This window comes from Monodelphis domestica, chromosome 5 (assembly GCF_027887165.1).
Source record: "Monodelphis domestica isolate mMonDom1 chromosome 5, mMonDom1.pri, whole genome shotgun sequence".
Classification (NCBI taxonomy): Eukaryota; Metazoa; Chordata; class Mammalia; order Didelphimorphia; family Didelphidae; genus Monodelphis; species Monodelphis domestica.
The window spans coordinates 199371107-199383855 of record NC_077231.1 but is presented as its reverse complement, the minus strand read 5'-3'; the positions used below and the strand labels follow the sequence as shown (position 1 = coordinate 199383855).

At 39.7% G+C, this 12749-nt stretch overlaps 1 pseudogene; it reads left to right on the top strand.

The window, feature by feature from the left end:
- Positions 1–443: 443 nt before the first annotated feature.
- Positions 444–2407, top strand: LOC100018251 (calnexin-like; annotated as a pseudogene).
- The last annotated feature ends 10342 nt before the right edge of the window (positions 2408–12749 follow it).

The following is a 12749-nucleotide window of genomic DNA, read 5'->3' as shown; positions in this document are numbered from 1 at the left end:
TCCTCTTTCCCTGCACATTTTCACAGGCTTTTTGGCATCCCAGGAGTTCTCTCCCTCTTGATCTCTGCCTCCTGGCTTTCTTCAAGTCTCAGCTAAAATTCCACATTTGATAAGAAGACTTTTTCAGTCTTCCTTAATTATCAGTGCTTTCCTTCCACGATTATCTCCATTTGTATCTCCATTGATTATCTTTGTACACAATTGTTTGCATGTTGTCTCCTCCATTAGACTGAAAGAATAGTCTTTTTCCTTTCTTTGTGTGATAGAGGCTGGCACTAAAGAAAAAGTGGCAGACTAAAGAGTATATGAATATGATCATATCGATGGGGGAGGGGCCCCAGGAGTGGAATCCTGAGGAGAGAAGACTCTGGCTGGGAGAGCAGTGAGGGTCTCTCCATCTTGAGACGTTGAAGAGAGAAGGTAGATAAAGACTTTCTCCTGAGGGTTACCCATTTTTTGCCAGCCATGAGGCACGAGACCATGGAACCAAAGTGGTGGTTATTTATGGTTTTGCTGCTCCTTGGAACAGTGGTTCAGGCACATGATGGACATGCTGATGAAGATGATGATGATGAGGAGGACAATGATGTAATTGATGTAGAAGAAGACCTAGAAGATGGCATTGAGGAAATAGAAGACTCAAAGCCTGGAGATGGTGCCACTCTTCCTCCATCACCAAAGGTTATCTACAAAGCCCTGGTTCCAACAGGAGAGGTTTACTTTGTTGGTGCCTTTGACAAGGGAATGCTGGTTGGATGGGTTTTATCCAAAGTCAAGAAGGATGATACTGATGATGAAATTGCCAAATATCTTAAATGGGAAAGTATCTGTAAATGGGAAGTGGAAGAAATGAAGGAATCTAAACTTCCAGGAGATAAGGGACTTGTGTTGCTCTCATGAGCCAAACATCATGCCATCTCTGCAAGGTTGAACAAGGCATTTGGCATTTGACACTAAGTCCCTCGTTGTTCAGTATGAAGTAAATTTCCAAAGTGGAATAGAATGTGGTGGAGCCTATGTGAAACTGCTTTCAAGAACTCCAGAATTAAATCTGGATCACTTCCACAACAAGACCCCTTACACAATAATGTTTGGTCCAGAAAAATGTGGAGAGGACTATAAGTTGCACTTCATTTTCAGGCATAAAAACCCAAAGACAGACATTGATGAGGAAAAGTATGCTAAGAGACCAGATATGGATCTGAAGACCTACTTTACTGATAAGAAAACACATCTGTATACATTAGTCTTGAATCCAGATAATAGCTTTGAAATATTAGTTGATCAAATGGTTGTGAATAGTGGGAACCTTCTGAATGATATGACTCCTCCTGTGAATCCTTCCCGGGAAATTGAGAATCCAAATGACCAGAAGCCTGAGGACTGGGATGAGAGGCTGAAGATACCAGATCCTGATGCTGTCAAACTAGATGACTGGGATGACACTGCTTCTGCTAAGATTCCAGATAAGGATGCTACAAAACCTGAAGGCTGGTTGGATGATGAGCCTGAATATGTATCTGATCCAGATGCAGAGAAGCCAGAGGATTGGGATGAAGATATGAATAGAGAATGGGAAGCTCCCCAAATTGCAAACCCAAAATGTGAATAAGCCTCTGGTTGTGATGTCTGGCAAAGACCTACCACTGACAATCCCAATTAAAAGGGCAAATGGAAAGCACCTATGATTGACAATCCTAACTGCCAGGGAATCTGGAAACCAAGGAAGATTCCAAACCCAGATTTCTTTGAAGATCTAGAGCCTTTCAAAATGACTCCTTTCAGTGCTGTGGGTCTGGAGCTGTGGTCCATGACATCAGATATCTTCTTTGACAATTTTATTATTTGTGCAGACTGAGCAGTTGCAGATGACTGGGCCAATGATGGTTGGGGTCTGAAGAAAGCTGCTGATGGGGCTGCAGAGCCTGATGAAATGGGGCAAATGCTTGAAGCAGCTGAAGAATGTCCATGGCTTTGGGTGGTCTATATTCTTATTGTGGCCTTGCCATTGTTCCTTGTGGTCCTCTTCTGCTGTTCTGGAAAGAAACAACCTTGTGCTGCAGAGTATAAGAAGACAGATGCTCCTCAACCAGATGTGAAGGAAGAGGAGGAAAAAGAGGAGAAAAAGGAGGAAAAGGAGAAGAAAGATGATGAAGAAGAAGAGACTGAAGAGAAACTTGAAGAGAAGCAAAAAAGTGATGCTGAAGAGGATGCAGGTACTGTAAGTCAAGAGGATGAAGATAGAAAACCTAAAGCAGAGGAAGATGAAGTTTTGAACAGATCACCCAGAAACAGAAAGCCACGAAGAGATTGAAAGAATTTAAGATCTTGATCTGTGATTCCCTTTTCCCCACACCCCTGGATGTGATCCTAGGAAGAGGACCTGGGATACACTGTTGGGATACACTGGGATATGTTGAAATCCAGAAAAAACCTCAAGACTTCACTATCAACAGATTCCAGTCAAACACTCTCCACTGAAATTTTGAGCATCTAGCAGCAATTAATTGCAATTGTGATATAAAGAACACCATTCCTGTAGAAAGAAAGTGTTTAATGTATGGGCTATGGATTCTGGATGTAACATGAAGCAACTAACCTGGTAGTTTTTTTTTTGTTTATTGTTTTTGGTTTAAAATGCTAGAATATTGCCAATTTTCAAGAACCTTGGCTTAATTTAATGTATTAATCTATCCATGGAAAAATAACAGCAAAGTTTAGAAAAAAAGAGAGAAGGGAATGTACCCCCAAAAGGGAGGTTTGGACTTTTGGTATGGAGAGGGGAAAAGAGAAGAGAGGAGAACCCCCCCTTCCCACAAAGTGCGGTACAGGGGAGAACAACAAATGTAATGGGTTGGCTCAGATAGAGGAGAGGGGGTTTGAAGATTTTCCCCCTTCTGCCTTCCCTCCTTAGCTAAAGATGCTCTCCCCAGGTCACTCTTGTTCCTCTTGTCCCCCATCCACTATTGGAGAACAAAAGGTCTCCCCTTGATTCTGTTTACTCACACAGCTTGGGGAACAGATAACTTTTAATATTAACTCAATCAGGTAATACAAAAGGAATAACAGGCAGGGAAGAATGGGAAAAGGAAAGTGGGAAAAGGGGTCCCTGTCTCTATCTAAACCCTTTTCCTCCCTCCTTGAGTTTGGGGGGAACTGGGCTTTGGCAGCCTGAGCCCCCTGAGAGAAAGTCATGTTGAATCACCCCTGGGCAACATGAGCTGAGGTAAAGTCTGCTCAGGTTTCTCTTCAGAAAGTCTCTTCAATTGGGAAGTGTTGGGGGAAGGATTTCCAGTCACCAGCAGGAAAAGTGAGTAATCCTCAGGAGAAATTCTTTTCCCACCTTCTCTCTTCCATGTCTCACATCTCACGATGGAGAGACCCTCACTGCTCTCCAGCCAGAGTCTTCTCTCCTCCGGATTCCCTCCTGGGGCTCCTCTGCCGTCGAGGTGATGAATTTCACATACTCTTCAGTCTGGCACTTTTTCTTTAGTGACAGCCTCTATCACACCTAATTGGTTGGACTAGCTAGAGGGTATCTATGGTCTCTTCTAGCACTAACATTTCTATGAATCTATTATTTTACTTTAATTTCTTCCAACATTAAATTTCAGACTCTCTGAGCTGGAAGGGACTTCTATATCATATCTTAAAAGTAAAAAGAATCTTTGTATGTCATACTTACAATCACCATCCAGATGTGATAAAGAAATTATAGACAAATGGGACAATTTTCCACTTTAAAGTGAGGGTTAAGGAGGCAGCTGGGTAACTCAGTGGATTGAGAGCCAGGCCTAGGGATGGGAGGTCCTGGGTTCAAATCTGTCCTCAGACACTTCCTAGCTGTGTGACTCTGGACTCTGGACACTTAACCCCCATTGCCTAGCCCTTGCCACTCTTCTGCCTTAGAATCAATACTGTATTGATTCTAAGGCAGAAGGTAAAGGTTAAAAAAAAAGTGAGCATTAGTCCAATTGTCAAAGTTGCCCTACTAAGAATTTTTAGACCCTTCCTCACCCCCAAGCATGATTTTCTCCAATACTGAATTGCCTATTGGTACATTGCCCAGGTCCTTGGCCCTAGATGGAATGATGGGGCTGCCACCTGAGTGATGGCAACTGTCATGTCAACTCATGTTGAAAATCCTTTTTTACCTGCTCACTTTAGTTAAAAAATCTTTTATAGAAAAGAGAACACATTGTCGCTTCCCTGAAGAAACTGTATGAGAAAATGTAACTATTTCTACCCTGTCAAATTGAAATGTGGCATTTCCAAAATTTCCTCCGCGTGTCATATATTTTTAAAAGTCACCACCACTTGCCACTAAGATGGTTATTATTTTGGCAGCAAAAGAATTACCGTATGGTCACAGAGGCCAACCTTGGCCCCCATTGTGAACAAAACTGACAAGAGGGCCATTCTATACGTGAATGATTCTACAATGAATCATACAGAAAGTCCATTATTCACTGGACAATGGTTCCTTTTCGTCAGAGAGCAATAAGGCGATCTGTGCGCCTTACTAACATAATAATAAGAGCCGGCTCATTTAGATAGTGTTTAGGTTGGTAAAACACTTTACACAGGTCAGCTCATTTGATCCTCACAATAACCCTGAGAGTTAATTGCTATAATTGTCCCCTTTGCTAAGAAAACTGAGAAACAGAGAGGTTGGGTGAGTCACCAGGTAGTAAGTGTCTGAGGAGGATTCAAACTGAGACCTTCCTGATTGCATCTCACATTCATCTCACAGTAACCCATAACTGCCTCATAGCAATAAATATAAAACCAGCAATCAAGAATTAGGGAAAAGTTCACTGCAATCCACCTGCTGTCCCCGAGGAGAAGAGCAAAATGGCCACTTTAGCCCTTATTACTTTTCAATGACTCATGAGATCCTATAGCTATTTACCACTTTAGAAACGTGATATGATGAGTGTTGACTTCTCTGGAAGTCTCAAGGTCTCTTGCCTCAGAAAAGAGAATAAATTCACCAACAGGGCAAAAAGGACAATAAGAAAGTTATTTCTTGCTTGTTGGCTCCAATGCAGAACAGAAGAAATTATGTGTTCTTTTTAAACAACTAGTTAATGTCAAAATAATAAAAGGACAAAGCACCTCAAATGGAATCATGTTTCCCCAGACATCAAAACATCCATTTCATTGCTAGTTATTTTAATACATGATTCATTTATTCCAGCAAAGAAAATTAAGTTATATTCTCTAGAGGGTTTAGTTGATACTGAATTAAAATGAAACAGTACATTATTAGTCATATAAGGTAACTTCCAAAAAAGTTATTGAAATAACAAAGATTTCTCCTACACTTGCTCTCAAAACCTCTATGGAATTTTACAGCTATTTTTTCTTCTAAAAATTAAGTAATATATCCCAAGCATGTGAGTCATAAAATAGATGGCCTTCAGTGTAGTCAATAAATTAAAAAATTAAATAATCAGATTCTAAGACTTTGCATTTGCTTTTAGAAATATAATAGAATTCCACTCTGACATTTCATCATTACATTCTTGGGGAATATAGTGATTTGGTTGATGAGAAGTAAAAATTGCTAACTTGACCCAGTCCATTTCAATCTTGCTTGGGGTTGGGGAGAGGGGCAGCTATGTGACTGAGTGGACTGAAAGCCAAGCCTAAAGATGAGAGATCCTGGGTTCAAATCTGGCCACAAGATACTTCCCAGCTACATAACCCTGGGAAAGTCACTCATCTCTAATTACCTTACCGTTCTTCTGCCTTGGAAACAATATATGGTATTGTGTTTTTTAAAAATGTGATTTGAAAGGACCAGTGATATGATGGGGTTTGACACTGCTGACTCTGCAAGGGAAAAAAGAGCAACTTCAAAGGCAGAGAAGGATTCAAGTGGGCTTATGCCTTATAAAGGACATCCCTTGGGTTGTGTATATGCTCCCTAATCACACAGATCTCCTGACCATAATGTTCCCTACAAGTATGCATCCATGCACCTTCCTCAGTTACATTACATGGGTTCCCAAGATATTTCCCTTCTCCCACAGGTGATGCCAAAATTTGTGTGAAAGGCTTTGCCTTGTTTATTTTGCTTTGTTCTTTAATTAAATGTCTTTCGCTTTAATGTCTCCCTTGGAGGACTAGTAAAATATACCTACCAGTAGGGGCATGTAAACTATGATTTTGAATGGATTCTGGCCCATAGTGTGATAAGCTCCATATCAAGGAGAGCTTTCAGGGGCACTGCATGGGTGGGTGGGGGGGGAGATTTCTAAATGCTTCAGACAACCTGTGCCAGTAATGGAAGAGTAGAAAGATTGATCACTGAATTTAGAGTCACAAAAACTCAGGTTCAGATCTTACTTCTGCCAATAATTAATTATGCAAACATGGGTAGCCTCAATTTCCACATCTAGCAATTTTTACTTCTCATCAACCAAATCACTTTATTTTCCAAGAATGTAATGACCAAATGTATCATAGTGGAGTTCTATTATATTTCTAAAAGCAAATGCAAAGTCTTATCAGAATCTGATAATCCCATTTTTATTTTATTAACTACTAATGGTAGAGTAGAAAGATCAATGAATTTAGAGTCACAAAATATCAGGTTCAAATCTTACTTCTGCCAATAAATAACTGTGCAAACACGGGCAACCTCAGTTTTCACATCTGTAAAATGTCCCTTGACATATTGTCCATTTTCTCTAAGTTTCTTGCCAGCTCCAACAATCTAGGAAACATAACTGCTTACAGTAGCTGTCAGTTCAGCTAACCAATAAGTCAGCTGTTATTATTCACAACCTCCATAACCAGCATCATAAAGGGGTTTTGCAAGCTCCATGCAAAGATCTGTTTTTCCACTACCTTAAAGCTCCTCCTTCTCCCTGTCTTCTGTTCTATCCGTCTCTCCAACCACCAGTCCCTGCCCTTAAGTTAAAAGAACCACTAAGCTAAAACTGGATTTTAGTCACCTCTACCTCACTGGGTACCATTTGCTAATCCTCCTCAGACCTCCTTTTCAGCTTGATTTAGTTGTTTTCTCCCATTAGCTTGTAAACTCCTTGAGGGGGAGAGACTCTCTTTTTTCTTGTTTTTATGCCTGGGGCTTAGCACAGGGTCTGGCACATAGTAGATGCTTAATAAATATTTAGTGAATGGAATTGAAGTTCTACCTCTGACACAATGGTTATGTGACCCTAGGGAAGTCACTTAGTATCCCAGGCAATCCTCTACAACTATTCATCACATGTGCATTAGTTCAGAGAGTCCCCTCTTTGGAAGTTGCCAATATCAATGAAAGCGCAAGTCTAGAACCCTTTTTCCTTCCTCAAAAAATGGAGAAGGCTCAGGAGGAGAATAGGAGAGGCCTGGGTACCTCATCAAGGTCTGTAGACCAGCATTTAGGCATGGCCAAGCAAAGTAGCATTTATATTAGTGCCTCTTGACCTTCCTCATATCAACCCAGCATAGACATTTAAAAAAAAATAATAAACCTTACCTTCCGTCTTGGAATCAATATTGATTCCAAGGCAGAAGAGTGGTAAGGGCTAGGCAATGGGGGTTAAGTGACTTGCCCAGGGTCACACAGCTAGGAAGTGACTGAGGTCAGATTTGAACCTAGGACCTCCCATCTCTAGGCCTGGCTCTCATTCCACTGAGCCACCCTGCTGCCCCCCCCAGGATAGACATTCTGATCCACTACAAATAAAGAAAACAAGGTTCAGAGAAATGATGGAAAGTGACTTGCCCATAGCCAGAACTCAAACTCTATGCCCAAGGCCAGGGCTCTTTGTAATTTACCCCGTTTCATCTTTAGTTTTCCCTTTCAGAGAATGAAGGTGTCATTCTCTAGATCTACATCACAGAAGGAATAAGTACCTAGAATCAGCCAAGAAAATGAACATGGTTCCAGAGACCTATAAATTAAATCACAATACGTTCCACTCAAGTAAAAATTACAATCAAAATTAAATCCATAATTCCTCCTCCATCCCTTTTGGCACAATGTAAGAATAAAAAATACCATTATTATGACCTCATTTTCTCTTACTTGGATTATTATAGTCTCCTAACTGGTCTCCGACTTCAGTCTCTTACCCTCTAATCAGTCTTAAAAACTTTTTTATTTTAAAAAATCTTTTGATATTTTATTTTTCCACATTTTCATAAAAACAATTTTTAACATTTGCTTTTTAAACTGTTTGAGTCTCAAATTCTCTCTCTCCTTGTCTACTCCCACAGTGGTAAGCAATCTAATATAGATTTTACATGTGCAATCATGTAAAACATTTTTCCATATTAATCTTTTGTGAAAGGAATCTCAGACAAAAAAAAATAAGGAAGAAAGGGGGAAAGTTTGCTATGGTCTAGATTCAGATTCCATTAGTTCTTTCTCTGAAAGTAGATGCCATTTTTTATCGTGAGTCCTTTGGGAATGTTTTGGATCACTGTATTTCTGAAAATAGCCAAGTTATTCACAGTTGTTCATTATACAATACTGCTGTCACTGTGTACAATGTTCTCCTGGTTCTATTCCCCTCAGTCTGCATCGGTTCATGTAATTCTTTCTAGGTTTTCTGTTCTCCTCTTGTTCATCCTTTCTTATACCACAACAGTATTCTGTTATAATCATATACTATGACATACTCACCCATTACCCATAGGTATCCCCTCAGTTTCCAGTTCTTTGCCACCACCATAAAAGGTGCTTTAAATATTTTTATACATATAAATCCTTCTCCTTAACAAGCTTCTTTTTTTAAAAAGTGATTTTGTTGATTCCTTTTGTTTTTACATCATGTAAATTTCCCCCTATCATCCTCCCTTTCCCCATTCCTAAATAAGCCATTCTTTATAATAATATTAGTCCACATTTCTGATAGATTTGACTTATTAATGTAAGGTTCAAAATTCATACCTCCAAAATATTGGAATGGCTCCTCACTACTGACTCAATAAAATTCAAACTTCATAGCCTGGCATCTAATGCCCTCAGTGGTTGGTTTTAACCCACCTTTCTTGTCTTAAACCTTATCTTAAACTATTCTCCTTGGAATTCCCATCAGTTTAAGCAATCTGAACACATCTTGCATTCTCCTCACTCCATGCAATTATGTTATCCAAATAATATTCTCTCTGTTCTTGAACTCCTGAAATCTTAATTGCATTTCAAAGCCTACATCATGAATTTATTTCTGGGGCTCCTCTCTCAGACTCCTAAGTCTGGGTCCCCAGGATTCCCATCTGAGTTGATTTCTCCCTTCCTTCAGTTCTCATGAACACTTTCTATGTATCTTTCAATCACATTTCATATGCTACTTGGTATAAAAAAATACCTTGTAATTGTTTTCTCTGCTCTATTCTTTGAAAGTCTGGGAAGTGTTTTATGTATTTTCACTTCTTTCTAAGCAGCAAGAATAATGATTTACATATAGTATTCATTCATTAATTATATTTATTGACTCATAAAATTTCAGAGTTGAAAAGCACCTCAGAGCCATCTAGTTCACCTTCTGCTCTAGTGAATTGAATTGAATTGCTTTTGTGATTGTATGGTTGGGTTGTTAGTTTGTCTTCATAATATCATTCCTCGAAAATGTTATAGAACTAAATGGGACAAGTGAGTTTTAAACTGAATGTTTGAACAACATTATTGACTCCAAGACTGCAGAACCAAAGATCTAGGCACTGAAAAGCAATGGAGCTTTCAGTGGAGATAAGAACAGAGAATATTCTTAGTATATAGTATAATTGTATGGAGTGAGGACATAAGATGTGTTCAGTTTGGTTAAACTGTTGGGAATTCCAAGAAGAGTAGTTAAAGATAAAGTTTAAGACAAGAAAGGGAGGTTAGAATCAACCATTGAGGGCCTTAAATGTCAGGCTATGAAATTTGAATTTTATTCAGTCAGCAGTGGGGAGCTATTAAAGGATTTGGAAGATATGAATATCTATTCACTCATTTAGTATGAACCTGTAAGTCTTTTGCCTGAAGACCAGTCTGATTAAACTTGGAAAGACTTATCACTAGATCATTCACAGAATGATGAGTCCTTTAGCCAAACCAAGTCTTGAAAATCTTCTACTAAATTATGGAAGAATTGTGATCTATATCAATGGAGGAAGTTAGCCAATAAACATTTATAAAGCACTTACTGTATTTCAGGCACTGTGCTAGGCACTAGACATACAAATGTGATAGAGGCTGGCACTAAAGAAAAAGTGGCAGACTGAAGAGTATGTGAAATTGATTACCTCGATGTCAGAGGGGCCCTAGGAGTGGAATCCTGAGGAGAGAAGACTCTGGGTGGGAGAGCAGTGAGGGTCTCTCAGTCTGGAGATGTCGAAGAGAGAAGGTGGGAAAAGAATTTCCCCTGAGGGTTACTCACTTTTCCTGCTGGTGACTGGAAATCTTTCCCCCCAACACTTCCTAATTGAAGGGACTTTCTGAGGAGAAACCTGAGCAGACTTTACCTCAGCTCCTGTTGCCCAGGGGTGAGTCAACCTGACTTTCTCTCAGGGGGCTCAGGCTACCAAGGCCTGAGTTCTCCCCAAACTTGAGGAGAGAGGGGAAAGGGTTTAGATAGAGACAGGGACCCCCTTTCCCACTTTCTTTTTCCCATTCTTCCCTGCCTGTTATTCCTTTTGTATTACCTGATTGAGTTGACATTAAAAGTTATCTGTTCCCCAAGCTGAGTGTGAATGAACAGATCAAGGGGAGACCTTTTGGTCTCCAATAGTGGATGGGGGACAAGAGGGACAAGAGTGAACTGGGGAGAGCAGCTTTAGCTAAGGAGGGAAGGCAGAAGGGGGAAAATCTTCAAACTCCCTCTCCTCTCTCGGAGCCAACCCATTACATCTGCTGTTCTCCCTTGGACCCCTCTTTGTGGGAAGGGGGGTTCTCCTCTCTTCTCTTCCCACCTCTCCATACCAAAAGTCCAAACCTTCCTCTTGGGGGTATATTCCCTTCTCTCTTTTTTTTTAAACATAGGAAATTAAGGTCCAGTGAAGTCAAGAGATTTGGCAGGCACACAGCTAGCTAGTGGCAGACACTGAGATACAGGACCATGTCGACTAACAATGAATCCTTTTTTCTTCCTATCATATCATACATATATACATATACAAATATACATATGTATACAAAAACATACATGAATGCATACAGATGTGGACAAATTGAGAAATATCTTTTCTAGATAAGTTTGAGCAGGTTCCAGTTTGCTCAAGTATTGTGTTAAAATCAAGCATTAAGAGTTATTAAGAATGACCCAATTGATTTTAAACAATTTCCATTTTGTCCTCTTTTTAGACTGTTGTGAGAGAGAAATCCCCTCCTAGACTCAGGTTGCACTTTTCTTTTTGCTTCCATGTTTTCCACTTTCCTACTTTATTTATTTATTTTTTTTTTGAAAATTTTATTTAGTCGATTTAGAACATTATTCCTTGGTTACAAGAACCATATTCTTTCCCTCCCTCCCCTCCCCCCGCCCTTCCTGTAGCCAACACACAATTCCACTGGGTTTTAAATGTGTCCTTGATCATAAACTAATTACATGTTGTTTATGATTACACTAGGATGTTCATTTAGGGTCTACATCCCCAATCATATCCCCCTCAACCCATGTGATCAAGCAGTTGTTTTTCTTCGGTGTTTCCACACCCACTTTCCATTTTCCTCTAAATGTGGATAGTATTCTTTCTTGTAGATCCCTCTGAGTTGTTCAGGATAACTGCATTGTCACTGATGGAGAAGTCCATTACATTTGACTATACCACAGTGTATCAGTCTCTGTGTACAATGTTTTCCTGGTTCTGCTCCTTTCACTCTGCATCAATTCCTGGAGGTCTTTCCAGTTCACATGGATTTTTATTCCTTTTAGCACAATAGTATTCCATCACCAACATATACCACAATTTGTTCAGCCATTCCCCAATTGAGGGGCATCCCTTCATTTTCCAATTTTTGGCCACTACAAAGAGTGCAGCTATGAATATTCTTGTACAAGTCTTTTTACTTATTGTCTCTTTGGGGTACAAACCCAGCAGTGCTATGGCTGGATCAAAGGGCAGACAGTCTCTTATCACCCTTTGGGCATAGTTCCAAATTGCCCTCCAGAATGGTTGGATCAATTCACAACTCCACCAGCAATGAATTAATGTCCCTACTTTGCCACATCCCCTCCAGCATTCATTACTTTCCTTTGCTGTCATGTTAGCCAATCTGCTAGGTGTGAGGTGATACCTCAGGGTTGTTTTGATTTGCATCTCTCTGATTATAAGAGATGTAGAACACTTTTTCATGTGCTTATTAATAGTTTTGATTTCTTTGGCTGAGAACTGCTTGTTCATGTCCCTTGCCCATTTGTCAATTGGAGAATGGCTTGATTTTTTGTACAATTGATTTAGTTCTTTGTAAATTTGAGTAATTAAACCTTTGTCAGAGGTTTTCATGAAGATTGTTTCCCAATTTGTTGCTTCCCTTCTGATTTTAGTTACATTGGTTTTGCTTGTATAAAAACTTTTTAATTTGATGTATTCCAGATTATTTATTTTGCATTTTGTGACTCTTTCTAAATCCTGCTTGGTTTTAAAGTCTTTCCCTTTCCAAAGGTCTGACATGTATACTTTTCTGTGTTCGCCTAATTTTCTTATAGTTTCCTTCATTATGTTCAAGTCATTCACCCATTTTGAATTTATCTTGGTGTAGGGTGTGAGGTGCTGTTCTAAACCTAATCTTTCCCACACTGTCCTCC